We start from the raw sequence: 21,612 nt of genomic DNA, 5'->3' as shown, positions 1-21,612 counted from the left end.
AATACTACTTGTCCTGCACAATTGTTCCAACAAAAGAAAAAGTTGTTAAGCAGCAATTCTTTTAAGTATATTGAAATGAGTGAAGAAAAAAACCAGTTGTTCCCTGCATTTTTACTGTTATACCGTATATAATTATGCTAACTGCTGATTTAGATTTTCAGATTTAATATTCATTAATGTTTAACAAAGTTAATGAATATGACCAAAATTTTAACCTAAGGAGTGTCTTAAACTTGGTAGTTTATGGGGATCCCTGGGTGGTGCAGCGGTTTAGTGCCTGCCTTTGGCCCAGGGCGTGATCCTGGAGACCCAGGATCGAGTCCCACATCGGGCTCCCAGTGCATGGAGCCTGCTTCTCCCTCTGCCTATGTCTCTGCCTCTCTCTCTCTCTCTCTCTCTTTCTCACTGTGTGCCTATCATAAATAAATAAAATAAAAATAATAAAAATTAAAAAAAAACTTGGTAGTTTACTATCAATTTAGTATTGATAATAAAATGAATTGTTAATCAATAATATTAGTGACTTTAGGAAAATATTTTCACTTATTGCATATATACATATTTTGAAATATTATTTAAAATAGTAACTATGCAAATGAAAACTTTAAGTAAAATTTCCTATAAATTATAGGATGTAATACATAATTTTAATATACAATTTGAAATTTCTCATTTTAAAAATTGGCATCTTTACATTCAAATAGATAGGTGGTTGAAAGACACAGATAAATAGATACTTTTTTTTTAGAAAAATATTTTTTAGAATCTCTGAAAGCATTGTTTTCATGTTGAAGATAGTAATGCGTTTTTCTGCATCTAAGTGTTTAAAAAAAGGAATCCTGTTAATAACATTTGAATATTGCCAAAATTAAAAATAAAATGCAAGGGTGCCTGGATTGCTCAGTCAGTTAAGAATCCAACTCTTTATTAAGGCTCAGGTTTTGATCTCAGGGTTGTGGATCAAGTACCACAGGGCTCTGTCTGTATTCAGTGGGGACTCCCCTTGGGATTCTCTCTCTCCCTCTCCTTCTTCCCCTCCCACCACTCTCTTTTTCACTCTCTCTCTTTCTAAAATAAAAAATCTTAAAAAAAAATGCAATTGTTCCTTCCTCACCACTCTTGTTCTATTCCTTGAAAAAAAAAAATATATATATGTATTGTATGTATTAATTCCATTCCTTCTTAAAAACTACTCCAGGATACTTCCAACCAATATAGGGCTATATTAAGTTATTTGTGCATTTTTATTTTGAAAGTTATCATGAAACGTTTATACCCTAATAGGTACTATCTATTCATCTACCAACACCATATTTGTGCCCTTAATTTCATATTTCACCCAAGTCATATACACTTTTTATTTAATATATTTTATTGTATTTCTTTAAGTATGAATTATGTTGAAGCAACTTTCACTTATTAAATTGTGAAGGGTGTCTTTTTTATATATTGTACATGATACTTTATGGGTTGTCATCCCTTTGTCATATTTTTGTAATCATATTTTTTTATCTTTTAGCTTTGGATTTTGATTTTCCTTTTTTTAAAGATTTTATTCATTTATTCATGGGAGACACAGAGAGAGAGAGGGAGAGAGAGACAGGCAGAGAGAGAAGCAGGCTCCATGCAAGGAGCCCGAGGTGGGACTCAATCCCGGGACTCCAGTATCACGCCCTGGGCCGAAGGCAGACGCCAAACCACTGAGCCACCCAGGGATCCCAAATTTTAATTTTCTACATGATGATAATGTGCTCTTCTGACAATGAAAATTTTACTTTTTCCTTGTAATCTATGTAACTTGGTTTCTTTTCTTGTCTTGCTGCACTAGAAAGAGCTGCTGATACAATTCTATAACACAGTGATGAGAGGGTACATCTATTTATTTTTTTCCTGATCTTACCCAGAAAGACAATTTTTTCAACATTACATATAAAGTTAATTATAGATTTTTGTAGATGTTCTTTATAAAGATGAATTAGTTCCCGCTATATTCCTAGTTTGAGAGAGTTTTTAATCATGGATGGGTATTGGATTTTTATTTTTTATCATTTCTTATAAATTCTTAAGTTTGTATGTAAGGGAAAGAAACAGAATAACTCATTTATTATGGAAGGAGAAGAAGAAAATTGAAAGAGTGGTATCTGACTTCAAGCTAAGAGAACTAATTAGAAATTGGATGTCAACCTATTAAAAGACATGGAGGAAACTTACTAGTGTAGTAATTAATATTAAAAGTCTCCAAATAGAATAGCATATTTTTTCTATTAATTGTTGCTGAACTATCAGGTTGACTTCATGTATATTGATGCTTTTTTGTTAGGCATAAACATGGTAATGATCATTATGTCCTCCTATTGAACTGACTCCTTTATATGTTAGCAATGATCTTTTATATGGCTGATCAAGTTTCTTGTTTGAAGTTTGTTTTGTCTGAAATTAATATAGCCATTCCAACTTTCTCTAATTAGTATAAACTTGTATGCCTTTCTGCATCTTACTGATTTTAATCTATTTGTGACTTTACAGTTAAAGTGGATTTGTGGGGATCCCTGGGCGGCTCAGCAGTTCAGTGCCTGCCTTTGGCCCAGGGCGTGATCCTGGTGTCCCAGGATCGAGTCCCGTGTTGGGCTCCTGGCATGGAGCCTGCTTCTCCCTCTGCTCGTGCTTGTGCCTGTGTCTCTGCCTCTCTCTCTCTCTCTGTCTATCATGAATAAATAAATACAATCTTTGAAAAATAATAATAAAGTGGATTTGCTCTAGACAATATATAGTAGGGCCTCCCCCCCCCCACAATGCTAATCTCTCTTATTTCATGTAGCTACACCATTTACATTAATATGATTATTACTATGTTTAGATTAGTATTTACTATATTTAATAATACAGTAACTTATCTTTCTATTCTTTGTGCTTTTTCTTTGCTTATACTCCTTTTCTTCAACTATTTTAATTGACTTAAGCTATTTAATTTCTATGATTACATTATTTATACTTTCTTAATGTATCAGTTATACTTTTTACAAAATTTTTTAGTGCTTGCCAGAGATTTTGCAATATTAAATTATGACTAATCCATATACCTAAGACTATACCACTTCACAGGTAATATAGGTCCCTTATGAAAGAGTAAATTCCTGCTTCCTCCATATCATACTTGTAACGTTGTTATTATTCATTTCATTTATCCATATGCCATAGTCATCAAAAATGTTGTTACTATTATTTCTTTGAATGAGTACCTACTAGATCAATTAAGAATAGAAAATAAATGATTTATTTTGCTTTTACTCATTCATTTGTTAAAACTTTCTTTTTCTATGTGGATCCAAGTTTCTTTTCTTTTTTTTAAAAAAGATTTTATTTATTTATTCATGAGAGACAGAGAGAGAGAGAGAGAGAGAGAGAAGCAGAGTCACAGGCAGAGGGAGAAGCAGGCTCCATGCAGGGAGCCTGATGTGAGACTTGATCTGGGGACTCCAAGATCATGCCCTGGATCCAAGTTTCTGACTTATATTATTTTCCTTCTCTTTGTAGAAGCTATTTTAGCATTTCATCAGAATAATTATGCTAGCAATAAATTACCTCAGTTTTGGTTTGATGGAGGGAGTTATATTTCCTTAAAGTTGATATAAAATTTAAGTGGATATAGAATTTAACTGGATATAAAATTCTAGATTGTTTATTTTTCCTTTATTCCTTGAAATATCTTATTCCACTCCTTGATTGCATGTTTCTGATAAAAATTCTGATGTAACTATCATAATTTTTATTTTATGCTAATTTTTACCTCTGAATTTTTTTTTTCAAGATCTTCTACATCTACTCATGATTAAAACTCTCTACAAAATATGTATATAAAGAAAATTTTGCAACACAATAAAGGCCATCTATACCTACTCTTCCACTTTGATTCAACATACTAGTGGAAATCCTCACCAGAGCAATTAGACAAGTTAAAGAAATAAAAGTTACCTAAACTGGAAAGGAAAAAGTGAAATTATCTCTATTTGCAGGTGACATGATAATATAAATTTATAAAACCCTCAAGATTTAACAACAGAAAACTACTAGAACTAATAAAATAATTCAGTACAGTTTCAGGATATGAAATCAACATACAAAAAAATCAATGGCATTTCTATACACTAACAGTTAGTTATACAAAAAGGAAATTAGAAAGACGAGCCTATTTATAATAGCATCAAGAATAGTAAAATAGGGATAAACTCCAAAGTGAAAAACTTGTACACTAAAAAGCATAAAACATTGATCAAGAAATTAAAGAAAACACAGGTTAATGGAAAGATATCTCATGTTCATGGAGTAAAATAATTAGTATTGTTAAAATGTCTATTCTACTGAAAGTAATATGCATTTTCGATGAAATTCATATCAAAATCTCAATGGCATTCTTTACAAAGATAGAAAAAAATCTACAATTCATATGGAACAAAAGAATACAAAGAGCTGAAATAATCTTGACAAGAATAAAGCTGGAGGCATCACACTTCATGATTTCAAAATATATTATGAAGCTATAGTAATTAAAACAGTGTAATACTAACATAAGGATAGACACATAGACCACTAAAAAAGAACAGAGAAGCCAGAAGTAAATTCATGCATATGAAGTCAATTAATCTTTGATCAGGGTATCAAGAATTCACAATAAAGAAAGGACAATGTCTTCAAAAAATAGCAGGTGGAAAACTGGATGTACACATGCAAAAAAATACAACTGAAACCTTACCTTGAAAAGAAAAAAAACAACTAAAAATTAGTGCAGAATAAAACATAAGACCTAAAAATAAAACTACTGAAAGAGGACATAAGAAAAATTTTGACATAGCTTTGGCAATAATTTCTTGGATATGACACCAAAAACACAGGAAACAAACATGTAAATATATAATTGGGACTACATCAATCTAAAAAGCTTCTAGAGGGCAAAGGAAACAATCAAGAAAGTGGTAAGACAATCTACAGAACAGGAGAATATCTGCAAACCACCTGTTTGATAAGGGGTTAATATCCAAAATATATAAGGAAGCAATAAAACTCAGTTGTTAAAAAAAACAAATAGCTTGATTTAAAAATGGGCAGTGAGGAGATCCCTGGGTGGTGCAGCAGTTTTGTGCCTGCCTTCGGCCCAGGACATGATCCTGGAGTCCTGGGATCGAGTCCCACATCGGGGTCCCTGCATGGAGCCTGCTTCTCCCTCTACCTGTGTCTCTGCCTCTCTCTCTCTCCCCCTGTCTTTCATGAATGAATAGATGGAATCTTTAAAATAAAAATAAAATAAAAAATGGGCAGAGAACCTGAATAGACATTTCTCCAAAGAACATATACATTGTACAATGTGTATATGAAAAGGTATTCAACATCAGTAATCATTAGGAAACTGCAAATCATAATAGGATATCACTTCATACCTCTTAGGATGGCTATTATCAAAAAGAAAAAGATGACAAGTGTTTCCAAAGATATGAAGAAAGGGGACCTTGGTGAACTGTTTATGGGAATGAAAATTGATGCAACCACTTAGAAAATAGTATGGAAGTTCCTCAGAAAATTAGAAATAGAATCATTATATGATCTAGTAATCCCATTTTTGAGTACTCATCCAAAGGAAATGAAATCAAGATCCTGAGGGCATATCTAAAGTTCCATTTTTATTGCTGCATCATTTACATTAGCCATGACATGCTAAAAAATTAAATGTTCATCACCAGAACAATAAAAGAAACTGTAGTGTCTGTGTGAAGTAATTCAGCCACAAAAATGAAGAAAATCTTGTCATCTGCTACAATGTAGATGAACCTAGGGAACATTATGCTGAGTGAAAGAAGCCACACAAGGAAAGACAAATACTGCATGATGTGGAATCTAAAATAGCCTAACTCAGAGAATCAGATAGTAAAATGCTATTTGTCAGGGGCTGTGAGATGGAAAAATGGTAAGATATTGGTCAAAATGTGCAAATTTTGAGTTATACAAGTTGAATACATTCTGGATATCTATGTACTACAGTGAAATTTGCTAAGAGTGTAGATTTTGAGCATTCTAACCAAGAAAGAAGGAAAGAGAAGGGAAGGGACAAAAAAGGAAGGAAGGAGAAGAGGAAGGGAAGGGAGGGGAGAGAAGGAAAGGAAAGGACAGGACAGTACAAGGCAACACAAGATAAAAAAGAAAAGAAAAAGAAAATAAATGAAGGAGGGGAGGAGGAGGAAAGAAGAAGGGAGAGAACAAAGAAGAGAAAAAAGGAAAGAAAAGGTAACTATGTGAGGTGATGCATATGTCAATTGATTTTTGGTCATCATTTTATAATATATTATATATATAAATATAACATATTTATATATTATGTATTTTTATATATTTCATATATATGAAAATAATTAAGTTCTACAGTTTATTTTTTCAATTTTTTAAAAGATTGTATTTATTAATTTGACAGACAGCAAGATATCACAAGCAGGGGGAAAGTCAGAGCGGGGGAGGGAGAATCAGGCTCCCTGTTGAGCAGGGAGCCCAATGTGGGGCTCAATGCTAAGGACCCTGGGATCATGACCTGGGCCGAAGGCAGACACTTAACTGACTGGGCCACTCAGGTGCCCCTCAAGTTGTACACTTTAAATACATACAATGTTTTGGTCAATTTTACTTCAATAAAGCTGGAAAAAAAAGATGCTTCCTCATTTGGAATGAAACTATAAACTTAGCCCACCCTTAAATCTAAATATGAAAAAGGCAAAGAAAACTAGAGAGTATCTCTATGTTTGTAAAGTTGAAAAGGTGTTTATAAACAGGGTGCCCACATCTCTCCAGTAAAAGAAAAGATTAATACATTGGATCTGTTCAAATTTAAAATGTCTTTACTTTTAAGATAGATCATAAACTGCATTTTCTTTTAAAGATTTTTATTTATTCATGAGAGACCCAGAATGAGAAACAGAGATATAGGCAGAGGGAGAAGCAGTTCTTTGCAGGGAGCCTGATGTGGGACTTGATCCCAGGACCCCAGGACCCCAGGATCATTACCTGAGCCAAAGGCAGATGCTCAACCACTGAACCACCTGGTACCCCAATAAACTGCATATTAACATTGTTTCACATAGTAGTAAATTAATTCGAGATTTTTCTGAAAAAGAAAATAAGCTCAAAATATTCAGGAATTAACTAATACATCTACTTATGGATTTGATAGTGAAAAAAATAACTCTGTAAAAATAACTACAGGTTTTTTTGGCATTTATTTATTAATTTATTTTTATAATTGTCTAAAGTAATTGATTTATCTAGTTCCAATAATCTTGGTAATACCAGGTAGTTTCAAATCTCTTGACTGTGATATTTCTTCCAGTATATTAATCTGCATTTCTAAAATTATGGCATTCTGAAATTCTATATAAACCATTTTAGATAAGTAATTTTTACCCAAATTCATAAGCCGAATTCAAATTTGTACTTAGATTTTGAGCTAAACTATCTTGCCATTCACAAAAAAAAAAAAAAAAAAAAAAAAAAAAATGATCTTGTATTAACAGTGGTCTAACTTCTCCTTTTAGACTACTTCCAAAAGTTCCTTTAGCTTTTCTAAAGAAAAAAAAACTATGTTTTCAACATAGAGAATATTATGTTTTTACTCAGCATACTTATATTTTCTCAGTATTTGTAGTATACTATGTATTGTTATTTTATGATTCTTCTGTGGTTTGGGACTCAGTACAAAAATTATCATGTAGTTAAATGTATACCAAACAACATTAAATATGTGGGTTTCTACAATACCTAGACCCAATTATTACTTTGTGTTTTGTTTTCTTTTGTTTTGTTTTGTTTTCCCAAGCCCTTCTCTTTGATTCTCTCGTTGATCTGATCTTCCAAACCCTTTTTATATTTGAGCTCTGCCCACTCAGGACAGTGTACTAACTTTGTGATGAGGAACTCCTGGTGAAATTTTATAGCTTTTTCCTAAGGCTGTGAAACCCCTGAAATCTCTGTTCATCCATTTAACTTTTGCTAGACTTTGAGTTTATTATTTTTTTTAAGATTGTATTTATTTATTTTGAGAGAGAGAGCTCCAGCAGGGTTTGGGGGTGGAGGTGGGCAGAGGCAGAGGGAAAAGCAGACTCACCACCGAGCAGGGAGCCTGATACAGGGCTAGATCCCAGGACCTGGGGATCATGACTTGAGCCAAAGGCAGACACTTCACTGATGGAGCCACCCAGACGCCCTGGATTCTAGGAATGGACTGGAGTACGTGTAAATTGTGATTTCTAGTGTGTCAATTATTTTTAAATAAGAACAAAAATTAAAATTGTGATTTTTAGTTTTCTCTGACATCTATTTATGTTTTCATTTGTCCTATACCTCTCTGTCTTGTTAGGAAGAGATTTGAATCTAGGAAGACATTATGCTCTAGAATTGATTTCACTCATGAAGCCTGGAATGGATCCACTCCTGAACAACTCAAATGGTGTGAGAGAGGTTGTGACAAGCTGTACTGGCACACTGATAATGACAAATAGAACAGAATATTTTCTACTGAAAATAAGTTTTGGTAGCCTGTTACTCACCATTGTGAGTTGAAGGTATGTTAGTGGTGAAAAGTGGGAAATATTTGAAACATTCCAACCTCCTTGGAGAAATTACTGAATCTAGATTTGGGACAGAAAATGCATTAAGTGAGTGAGACAGCTTGTGCCAGGAAGCGAAACTATTGAGGACTTATCAACATGCTAAAAGAAGCAAGTTTAAAGGCCTAACACAGTTTAGTTAGTGAAAATTTTATGGTAAAAATGATGTAAGTGTATGAAATACACAATATTCAAAAAATCCATGAGTCTGTAATAAAACTACAGAAAGAGAAAGAAAGTTGAAAATTTCATTTTACAATATGGAAATATTGTTTACATCAACTTCTTACTCTAAAAGTTGGGAAATAAGAAGAATATAATGTCTTTATTTTGCCTTTTACAAAGAATTTTACTAGATGGCAATCAAATAGCCCCAGATAATGAACAAGTATTTTTCACAGAGCAATAACATCTATATATGTAGAAAAAAAAGTATACGGTTTAAGCATAGTTTCACCATAACTTTGGTGAAAGGGAAAGCAGACATAAAAACAAATAAGCAACTAAAAATCTATGTTGATATATTATTTATAAAAACCCCAAGTACATTTTCCAATTTCTTTCCATCTACCTCAAATTTGTAATACAGAAATGATTTGCTAAATATGTTCAGTGTTTATTTTTTAATCATTCATCTGTGGCTCTCAAATGGATTTAATCTGGGATAAGGATGTAAGCCAAAACAAGCAAAGCACCACTTGACTCACAGAGATAAACAAATGAATCTGAGGTTATCAGAATATGCATGTGGTTTAATAAACTCACGGAGAATGAAAGTTTAAAATTTAATATGCCTATGTACATTATAATAACAAAGCTGAACATAGTGTGAATATTTTCCAGCTTGCTACATTAAAATAGTACATATATATATGTATATATATAAATACTCATTCCTATTTAACTGAAATTTTGCTGACTAGAAAGCATATCTCATGCTAAAGTAAATTCCAGTGTTAATCCAATAGTTCAATTACTCCTCATCTAATTTAGATTCGAAACATTAAAATTAAAACTTGTAAATATCAAGGGAAGCCAAATTCACATTTTGTCATTTGGAAAAGTTTCTTGGTAGTTTAGAAAGGCTATAAAAAGTAAGAATTATCAGAAGTCATCAGAATAGAATGAATGCCATAAAAGATAAATGGAGTTGTATGCCTTTTCCTGGATGAGACACTATGGCTAAAGAGCATATTGGTTTAAATACTAAATATGTTTGGGGATGTTTTCCTTGTTAGAAAATACAGCCAACATGATCATATAGTAAATACCTTATTTATTTAATAGGCTTTATGTCAACTTTTACATTATCATTATTTAATTATATTTTCAAATCACAATAAAATGTTCTCTTATTTGTATTAAATCCAAAGGTAATATCAATGCTATTAGCTTTTTAGAAGTGACTACTTATTTAAAAAATCTCACTAAATATTCAGACAGCAAAAAGAGTTGATGAAATTTCCCATGAAATTTTCTGAGGGATTCTATGTCAATAATTAAGCCATGCCTGCAAGGTACTGTGCTGCCAAGAAAATATGGTTGTAGAATCTGAGTAAAAGATGTAGATAAATAAAACAGACTTTATAATAAAGGCTTAAATATTTTTACATGAAAGTATGATTGAAAGATATTTAATCTTAAGCACCTTTATCTAGTTAAGATCATTATATGTATACAAAATAAATTAGTTTAAAGTTGTTTGCTTTTGAATATTGAGAAAGAAAAAGGAGAAACAAAACAAAACACAACAAAAAAAACCAGCTTTATTTACCAGTCTGGTACAAAAAAATAACAAAGCTTCACATGAAAGTTCATAATGAAACTAAGTTGCCGAGGGCATCTGGTGCAAAATTTCTCCCACAACTTCACCAGCTGCCTAACAGTTGAAATATAATTATTTTAGGGCATTCAATACATCTGCCATTTCATGTTACTGCAATTGAACAAAGCAATACGTAGCCCAAGTAGATGCATTTCCTAGAGATTGTATAATAGCAGAGGGGAGTGACTATGTATACAAGGTATGCCAAGTACGTTTTTGTTAAGGGATAGAGGAATAATATGTTCTTAAAGTAAAATGACTGGCTGATTTAGAATGAGAAAGACTAATATGAAGGAGAAAATCTAAATAAATAAGAAAATCTATAGATGATTAGTGAAGTAAGAATTTTTGCATGTGTATGATGATGATTTGACTTGTATGTCAAACTAATAATTGGGGTAAAATTCATGTTCATTTATTTGTATTATTTAAAAAGGACTTTTTAAAAGAAGCTTTAAATAATAGCATATTGATATAAAACCAAAGGATGATTTTCTTTATGTTAAAATGGCAGATTTTTTTCTTGGATTATTGGTTTGCTATTAATACATGGTTATTAATGGCTTTTCTTTACCTTCAGAGTCAACTTTCTAAAGGTCCAAGATTGTATGTCTTATCAGAATAATTCACCTGGGTGGCTCAGTCGATTAAGTGTTTCCCTTCTACTAAGATCATGATCCCAGGATTCTGGGATACAGTCCTGCATCAGGCTCCATGCTCAGCGTGGAGTCTGCTTATCCTTCTCCCTCTTCCCCTCCCCTTGCTTGTGCTATCACTCTCTCTCTCTCAAATGAATAAATAAAATCTTTTAAAAAAGGAAAAATTTTCTGTGCTTTGTTCCCTTTATCACACTCTTGATTATTTTAGAGAACCCAGTCTCACTTTTAAAAGAGTTGAAGTTTTTATAACATTTCCTCCTACATCTAGTTTTTAATATACTGTTATTTTAAATAGTAATATTGTTTCTCAACCACCCATAATCCAATTTACCCAAGTGTTCAAATCTGCCAACAACTGGCCTTACCCAAAGGAAATGTAAACTTTTATTTTTCCTTAACATAGTTTCCTGAAACATTAGTTTCAGGTGTGATTCAACAGTGATTCAACAAATCTATATATTACTCAGTGCTCATCATAAGTGTACTTTTTAATCTCCATCACCTATTTCACCCCCCTCCTTTGGTAATCATCAGTTCTTTACAGTTAAGAGTCTTGTTTTTTGGTTTGTCTTTCTCTTTTTTTTTCTTTCCTTTGCTTGTTTGTTTCTTAAATTTCATATATATATATATGGATGAAATCATATGGTATTTGTCTTTGTCTTATTTCACTTAGTATTGTACTCTTTACCTCTATCCACATCCTTGCAAATGGCAAGATTTCATTCTTTATATGGCAGAATAATATTCCATTTCATATGTATATCACTTCTTTATCCATTCATCTAATGATAGGCACCTCGGCTGCTTCCTTAATTTTGCTATTGTAAAAAATGGTGCTATAAACATAGGAGGGCTTGTATCCCTTTAAATTAGTGTTTCTGTTTTGTTTTGTGTTGTGTTTTTTGTTTTTGTTTTTGTTTTTATTTTTGTTTTTTTTTTTTGTTTGTTTGTTTTGTTTTTTTTTTGGTTAAATATCCGGTAGTGTGATTACTGCATCACAGGGTAGTTCTATTTTTAACTTTTTGGGGAATCTCCATACTGTTTTCCAGAGTGGCTGCACCAATTTAAATATTCACCAACAGTGCAAGAGAGTTCCTTTTACTCAACATCCTTGTTCACACTTGTTTCTTGTGCTTTTGATTTTAGCTATACTGACTGTTGTGAGGTTATAGCTCATTATAGTTTTGATCTGCATTTCCCTGATGATTATTGATATTGAGCTTTTTTTCATGTGTCTGTTGCCCATCTTTATGTCTTTTTTGTACAAACATCTGTTTACATCAGCTGCCCATTTTTTATTTGTATTATTTGTTTTTTAGGTGTTGAGTTTTATAAGTTCTTTATATGTTTAGGATACTAATCCTTTATCAAATATATCCTTTGCAAATATCTTGTCCCATTTAGTGGTTTTCTAAATAGTTTTGTTGTTTCCTTTGCTGTATAGAAGTTTTTTTTGTTGTTGCTTTTGTTTTAAATTTGTATATAGTTCCAATGGCTACAAAGTTAAATTTTTGCTTTTATCTCCCTTGCTTCAGGAGACATATCTAGAAAAATGTTACTATGGCCAATGTCAGAGAAATTACTGCCTGCGCCCTCTTCTAGGATTTAATGGTTTCAGTTCTCACATTTCAGTCTTTTTTTTTTTTTTTTTTTTTAGATTTTATTTATTTATTCATGAAAGACCAGAGAGAGAGGCAGAGGCACAGGAAGAGGGAGGAGGAGCAGGCTCAATGCACAGAGCCCGATGCAGGACTCGATCCTGGGAGTCTGGGATCATGCCCTGAGCCAAAGGCAGATGCTCAACTGCTGAACTACCCAGGCATCCCTCATATTTAGGTCTTTAATTCATTTTGAGTTCATTTTGGTGTATGGTAGAAAAAGCAGTGCAGAGTCATTCTTTGGTATGTTGCTGTCCAGTTTTCCCAACACCATTTGCTGAAGAGATTTCCTTTTCCCCAATGGACATTCTTTCCAGCTTTGTCAAAGATTACTGGACCATATAATCATAAGTTTATGTCTAGGTTTTCTATTCTGTTGTATTGATCTATGTGTCCATTTTTATGCCAGTATTATACTGTTTTGTTTATTACAGCTTTGTAATATAACTTGAAGTCTGGAATTTGGATTGGAACCTTCAGTTTTGTTTTTCTTTTTCAATATTGCTTGTATTATTCATGGTCTTTTGTAGTTCCATACTATTTTAGGATTGTTGGTTCTAGTTCTGTGAAAAAGGCTGTTGGTATTTTGATAGGGGTTGCATTAAATATGTAGATTGCTTTAGGTAGTATAGACATTTTAACAATATTTGTTCTTCCAAACCATGGAATGTCTTTACATTTCTTTGCATCATATTCAACTTTTTTTACCAATGTTTTATAGTTTTCAGAATATAGGTCTTTCAGTTCTTTGGGTAAATTTATTTCTAGATATTTTATTGAAAAGCAGTTTCCTGTATCTTCACAATAGAGGTAATTTCACAATTTGGAACAAGGTTCCTACCTAAATTAGATTCTTACCCACCCACAGAGATTGGGAGATTGCTGCTCTGTTTTCCTTGATGATTTAATTAGAAAGGAATGGCTTCCAGATCTTTGAGAAAGACAGTGCAGGTTTGCATGAACCCTTAGAACAAGAGGCTAAGCAGTTGGGAAGAAATCTAAAAAATCTGACAACTTTAACAGATCACATAAGCTAAATTTAAAATCTGGAGCTGCTTCTATAAGGGCCATTCAAGCAATCTGCCAAAAAATTTTGAATGTTCCATATTCCACTTCCCGAAAAATCAGAATTGTGGACAATTTTAACCAAAACCACCAATATAACTGCCAGAGAACTATAGGAACTGAAGCAAGAGGGTCTCAACAATCATCTGGTATTAGTCATGATTATCGCTTCTTAAAGGGGTGCTTGTGTAGTGTATGGAAGCAACTGTTATACATATGTCTCATAAAATCTCCCTACTGTCTATGCCACTACCAAAAATATTTAGACTACAACCTGGATATTCATCAGATTGACACTGTCATACTCTGTCTACCATTCAGAGACATTTTGAGCACAGTATCTTGGAATTGTCCTGATTGGCTCCCTTCATAAATCACAATTCTTAGTTTTCCCTTAGTCAAAGTTTAGTAATTATTCTCTTTTTTATTTCCTAGATACACCTCTCATTAAATACCTGATCTCTAAGGACTTCCAACTGTCAGTTCAACAACATCCTCAATAGATAATATAACTCATCTTTCACAACCAATAAGAATGTGAAGGGAAGCCCATCATTGAAAAATACTCCGACCAATCTTAACCTTGGAATGACTTATGTCATCTTCATAATGTTAAGGACAGATGTTGTCTGTCTTTAAACAATAGGGAACTGACCAAATGTTCAGTTACCCATTCCTTATCCTTTGTTTTGTCTTGACTAAACTTTAACCAGGCTTCTATTCTTTCTAAGTATTAATTTGCCCCCAGGTCTGAATAAGCACTAAAAAATGGTACTATTATTAGTTTATCTTGAGAACTGGCTGGCCACAGTGAGACATTTTTATTGTCAGACTCCACTGGTCATTTCCTCTTGCTTACCCAACTTCCCTTAAGAGTTTCTGCTAAAATTTTTGCTCACCTCTCCGTACATTATAAAAGAGAAGCTTTATCTCTTTTCTGAGATGGGGGCATTCTCCTGATTGAAACAGACTTCATAATTAAAATCTCCTTTTTATCTAGGTTCCGGTTTGTTCTTTAAAAAAAAAAAAAACAACTACTGAGATATATTGATACATAAAAACTACACATACTTAATGAGTTTGGACATATGCAGACACTCATGATAGCACATCATAGTCATGGTTAGAGATACATTCATCAGTTCTAAAAATGTTCTTATTCCCCCTTATTTACTTATTTTGCTTTTTCTTGATAAGAGCACAATATGAGATCTATCCTCTTACCAAAATATTAGGTGTATAGTACAATTCTGTTAACCACAGACATTATGTCCTATAGCAGGTCTCTAGAGCTTATTCATCTAGGATAACTGAAACTTTATATCCATCGAACAACAACTTCTCATTTTCATCCTCCACCCCTCACCCGAGTCTCAGACAAGTGTCAATGAGTATGTGGAGAAACTGGAAGACTTGTACATTGTTGGTGGGAATATAAAATGGTTCAGCTTCTTTGAAAAATATTTTGGAAGTTTCTCACAAAGATTAAAAATAGTACTATGAAAAAAAATTAAAATAAAAATAGTACTATGATAGCAATCATACTTCTGGGAATCCAAAATAATAGAAATTTTGAACAAAAATTCCGAAGATACCTGCACCCCTATGCAAACTGTAACATTATTCACAATTGCCAAAATATGGAAACAACCCAAGTTTCCATCTATAGCTAAATGGATAAAGAAACTGTGATATATACATACAACGAAATATTTAGTCTACTAAAAAAAAGGAGGGAATCCTGTCATATGCGATAACATGGATGAACCTGAAGAACAGTATAATACATGAAATCTTGCCACAAAAGCACAAATACTACATGACTCCACTGATATGCTGTATATAAAATAGTCAAACTCATAGAAGCAAAAAATACAACAATGGTTGCTAATATATTTTTATGACACAAGCTATATAGACTGCTTTTGTTTTTCAATATAGATAATTAATAAGGGATATAACTACTATAAGAAGGGTTTGAAAAAGGCTACTCTCTTCTCATATTCATTTCACCGAAATAGCCTTTATAAAAATAGAATCGACAAGTTGTTTAAAAAACAAAGAAAAAAAGGGCAATCAGGGTGGCTCAGCGGTTTAGCTCCACCTTTGGCCCAGGGCCTGATCCTGGAGACCAGGGATCGAGTCCCACGTCAGATTCCCTGCATGGAGCCTGCTTCTCCCTCTGCCTCTCTCTCTCTCTCTCTCTCATGAATGAATAAAATCTTAAAAAAAAAAAAAGAAAGAAAAGAAAACTTATCTGAAGGGACTTTTAGTGACCATCAGCCAGAAATGTCTTTGTGCAACAATTTAAAAATACTGTGCAAATGTATATTTCCCTCATTATGTGTTCTACTTTCCCCACTAAAATCTAGATCTAAAAAAAAAAAAAAAATCTAGATCTCATTTACCTTAGTACTAAGGCACAGAGATGTGACTTAACAATATTACCAAAAGAGAATTAAATCATGAGGACATGACTAAGAGGTAGTTGCTTAGGGCATTCTTCTTAATATGTGTCATTTCTCTTGATAGGCATCAATGATGCAGGGTCGTAGGAGTCACCTGAGTTAGCAGACTCTTCGTGTTACAGTGTTGGCTCTGGATAGTGGGGACAGTGGCTTTGGCTACTTGTCTGGAAGACTCCTTCCTCAGTTGGATCAGAGAGTATTCTGAGCAATTAAGTTTGGAGCTATTTTTCCTGGAAATTTTGTGAACTAGTATCTTTTAATAAATTTAATTTTCTGTTATAACTAGGCAAAGGACCTTCTGTTAATTGCAACTAGAACTCTAATTACACAGGGTTATAGTTCTGTATCATGTGGATAGGAAAAAGAAGTGAAACGGTCTTCAGAAATGTAGCTAAAAAAACTTCATAAAGAAGTAGTAGAATTTAATATCTGAGACACAAGTTTAAATAGTTTCTATATTTTTAATAGTTTCTCTATTTTCTAATAGAGAATACAAGTTTCTCTATTTCTAAAGAGGAAAAATGGAAAACTTAGAGAGGGAAAACCAAAGATACATTTCTATGCCAGTGGGTAAAGGAGGTAGACATCGATCAGCAAAATGAGACTAAGCACTTTGAGTTGAGAAATAAAGGAGTGGAAATTATCCCCTAGAGGATGGAGGGAAAATATTCTTTTGTCAAAAAGAGGTGCATAAAGGAAGAATGGGAGTGAACTGAAAGGTTCATTTTGGTGCTATGTCAGAATAGCCATTAAGCTGCTGCTTTCTGGTATCACTTAACTCTTTTTTTGCCTAAGGTATAAATGGTGTTAGGTAGATAAATAAAAATGTTTAGAATGGGTATGACCATTTTTCTTTTAAAAGTAACCAATTGGTTCAAAATTACCTATGTATATATGCATGAATGTAAACTGACTAAAATGTGTTAGGTTTGTTATGTGGAATAAGGACAGGATGTATCCCCTCCCACACACAAAAAATTTGTTTTATGTTTTCATTTTTAAATAAATAGAAAACTAGAAAAAGTATTCTAAATTACTATGTACTAGCATAATGGTATTATTTTACTTTGTTTTTTACACTTTCTTTCTTGACTTTATTTTATGTACAAATACTCCCTTGGGCTATTTATGCTAATCTTAAGAGCATTAATTATTCAGAATTCTTATCTGACAAATGCACACTCACATACCATTTGTCTCCAGGCTTAGTAACATTTTAATGGTGATAAACAGAAATACTTCCAAGAGTAATTGACTGCTATTTTCTAATTATGTTTTATTCTATTTCTTGCTGAAAAATGTTTTACTGATGCATGAAAAATATTCCAAAAGCAGGAGGCATATTTTGGATTATTTTATTGTTTTCTGTCAGAAGTCTGGTTTTGCTTTAAACTACATACCTGAATATTTTGGTATTTGAGCATACATAGCTTTAGTTTCTTAGTAGTTGTAAAGTTGATTAACATAGATTTAAAACAGATATTTATAGAGAAAGACTGTGATAGTAAGGTTTATCTGAGTTGACTATTTTTAAAAACCCTACTTTATTATGTACACAGGTGTTTTATAATGTTCATTTTTCATGACAAGTATAAAGAATCTAAGAAAACATCTAATTAATGCAAAATAAATTTCAAGTGTTTGAAAACATGTGTTTTGGGCAGCCCAGGTGGCTCAGTAATTTAGCGCTGCTTCAGCCTAGGGCCTGATCCTGGAGTCCCAGGATCCAGTCCCACATCAGGCTCCCTGCATGGTGCCTGCTTCTCTGTCTGCCTCTCTGTCTGCCTCTCTCTCTATCTGTGTGTCTCTCATAAATTAAAAAAAAAAAAAAAAAAAAAAGAAAGAAAAGAAAAAAGAAAAGAAAACATGTGTTTTTTTTTTTTTTTAAGAGTATAACCAAAATACATTTTAGAATGAACTATTTAATGCTATAATGGTATTTGGGGCTTCTTCCAATTAAAATTGAGTGATTTTTTTTTTTTCACGAGAATAAAATTAGACTTAGTTGGAGAAACTTTTCCTACTGATATCCACTTTGAATCTGAAGCAAATTTAACATAAATGAATGGATAATATGGATATTTATTTACCTAAATTTTGATTATATAAAATAATTTATCTTGTCAAATATATATTCCACTCTAAGTAAAGACACTATTGTTAAATTTTCCAATAGCTTGTGACATAAATATGCATCATACTTACTTATATAAAAAATAACCTTAATTCTATATTAAGAATGTATAATGAATATCAACATATTAGAAATTATGGATATTATTAAATGTCCATACTTTATGAATTCCTACTTTAATGTTAAGCTTGATCTTCCTTTTGTAATAAACATACAAAAATCTTCATTTAATATCAGTTGTGTTTCATTCAATGAGAATATTATGGAGAACAGGAGAGACAAGAACTGCTTTTCAGTTTAACATGGTCAGAGACAGACATATAAAAAAATAAATAAGACCAGAAAAAAAAATTTCTTCAGTTAGTGACACATTTTATGAGGAAAATAAAAGAGTGATGAGATAGCAGCCAGAAATAAATATAGTTGCCTCAGTGATCTGGTAAATTATTTCTAAAGAGGTAGCATCGGAGCTGAGATTGAATAAAGATATATTCACAATTAGAAGAGGGTCCTCAGTGGAGGAAATATCAGGTGCAAATAACCTTAGAAAAACAGATTTGGAGGAAAAAGGTAAACACAATAAAATTACTAAACATTGATTATTATTCATTTCCTTTTGGGTATTTAGTAATGGGGAGACATAAAGCTCAGACATCTAGTAGAAAATAAGATGCTAGAGCTTGTGGCAATCTCATTGGCTATGGCAGACAGAATTTGGATTTCAAAGTTAACAAAGTAACCATGGCTTGAGAATCTAAGATCCTAGAGAAAAAGGGAACTACCAAGAAGTAAATCCAACATTATATCCACAAGTCATCATTAAGGCATTTCCTCCTTCCTAAACCATAGTTATGTGCATAAACCAAGCAGAAAGAAGGATCTAGGAAGCTTAAAGAAATAAAGAGTTTTTAGTAGGAAATGCATACTCAGTCTGAAAGCTTCAGGTTCTATGAGAAACTTGGATTCTAGAAAATAATTCAGATCTACAGTTGGTATCTACAAATTCTGATAAAACCTCAAGCTTATTCCAAATTAACCATGAATAAACTTGAAAATAAGTCTTGTTTGCTCAAGTGCTGACTATATTTAGTCCAAAAAATTAAATCCTTTCTTAATAGGATGATATCATTTGTATTAGCCAGAATTTTCCAAATGAAGTATTCTATATCATTCAGAACTATCAGTAATGTTCAGAAACAGGATAGAATGACAATAAGTAAACAAAATAATTAATTAATTACTAATAAAATAAAATCAGAAAAATACATGGAGCATGAAAACAGAATCACAAGTGTTCTGTTACTAATGTAAGGAGGAAAATAATACCTTTTAATAATATAGTCTTTATATTTAAATTTATTTGAGAACTATATTCTATCCTTATATATAGTATTTGATTCTAAATTTGAGAATAAAACCAATTAAAAATTAACTAGGAATTCCAAAAATAAAAAACACATTAATGGAAATAATGTATTTTATAGATGAGCCAAGAAAACTAAAATCCTTACAGAAAAAAATAGAATGGTACTGACTACAAATATGAAAGTCTTTTTGAAGTATTATAGTGCAAATAGTGTTTATTGGTGTAAGAATATTGTACACAAAAATAAATGGAATAGGAGAGATCAGAAGCAAAGAGATGTAAATTATGTCTGCTTATCTTTGACAAAGGAAACACTGAAGTATAATAGAGCATATTAAATTGCATATTCACATGGGGGAATGGACCTAAAACCTTATCTCACATCATATTTTGAAAGCCCTTTTCAGATCTATCATGAACAAAAGCAGAGTAAAGCAATGAAGTTTCTAAAATATACAATAGAAGACTACCTTTGGGATGTAGGAATTTCACATAACTATTTTAAGTAGGAGAAATAACTTTAACAAAGAAGAATGCTTAATCAGACTTCATTAAAATTAACCACTTTATTCACAAAAAAACTAAGTAATCACATAAACAAACAAGAAACAACAAAAGAAAACGTACATTTATACCAAAAGAATGAAAATGCAAAGCTGGAGTGATAGGAGATACACAATAACTCTATCAAATGAAATGTTTGTATTCAAAATATATAAAGTACTGTTATTATTACAAACAAAAAGTGAAGATAGATGATCTAGGTTTAAAAAAGAGCTCCACACTGAATAGGCAAAACACACAAAAATGTAACCACATGGCAAATAACCAAAAAACTACTCAACAGAGACAAAAATTTGACAATGAGATTTCCTGCTGCAATTTGAAGATAAAGAAAACAGCAAAAAATGTGTCACTCCAGCATTTACAAAATGGTAGAAAAACTTTGAATGATTTTTCTTTAATCCATCTGAGAACTGAGATGATAGAGTCAAGAAACTGTCTTTTAGGACTGCAGATATAAAGAAGTTTGTATCTTCTCCAGAGATGTTTCCCTCATGACATCAACTAAGTGCTCACAGGAAGAACAAGAGAGAATCTCAAGTAAACTTCTCCTTCCTGCTGACTGGGCAAAGGGAGAAACAGCCACTGTTGGACTCTCATCTAACTCTATGATAGAATAAACCCCTTGATTTACAAACAGAAGAGGGAGAGGGAAAAAGACAAAGCAATACAAAACAAAAAAGATTTCTTAGGGTCCTGGTAGAAATCCATTTCAACTAGGGGAGGAAAAAGATAAAAGAAGTTCTCCTCTGGGAGAGGAGCAGGAATATGTGCTAGCACCAGCCTTATAGTAAGTTGAGATGCAAGAACATTGAAAAGTCATATAACACCCAGATTTTCTGTGCCTAACACTTATTCAAGAGAGACACACAGAGAGAGACAGAGACACAGGCAGAGGGAGAAGCAGAAGTAAGGAGAAGCTCCCTCCACACAGGGAGCCTGATGTGGGACTCCATCCCAGGTCTCCAGGATCACACCCTGGGCTGGAAGGCAGTGCTAAAGCACTGAGCCACCCAGGTTGCCTGCCTTGTTCCTAATACAAGCCGAGGCTTAATCTGCAAGACAGAGAACACTTCCTTTCCTCAGTTCCCATCATCACACATCAAATGGAGTAAAACAACAGTGCAATATTGCTTGGAAAGTGGAGAGAGACAAATTCTCTCAGTGAGCAGAGACTGAAACAAAACAAAACAAAACAAACAACTCTGATAAACTGGCCTACAAATTGAACCCT

Source organism: Canis lupus, chromosome 22 (assembly GCF_003254725.2).
Source record: "Canis lupus dingo isolate Sandy chromosome 22, ASM325472v2, whole genome shotgun sequence".
NCBI lineage: Eukaryota > Metazoa > Chordata > Mammalia > Carnivora > Canidae > Canis > Canis lupus.
The sequence above is the reverse complement of the archived record's forward strand: the minus strand, read 5'-3'. Positions refer to the sequence as shown.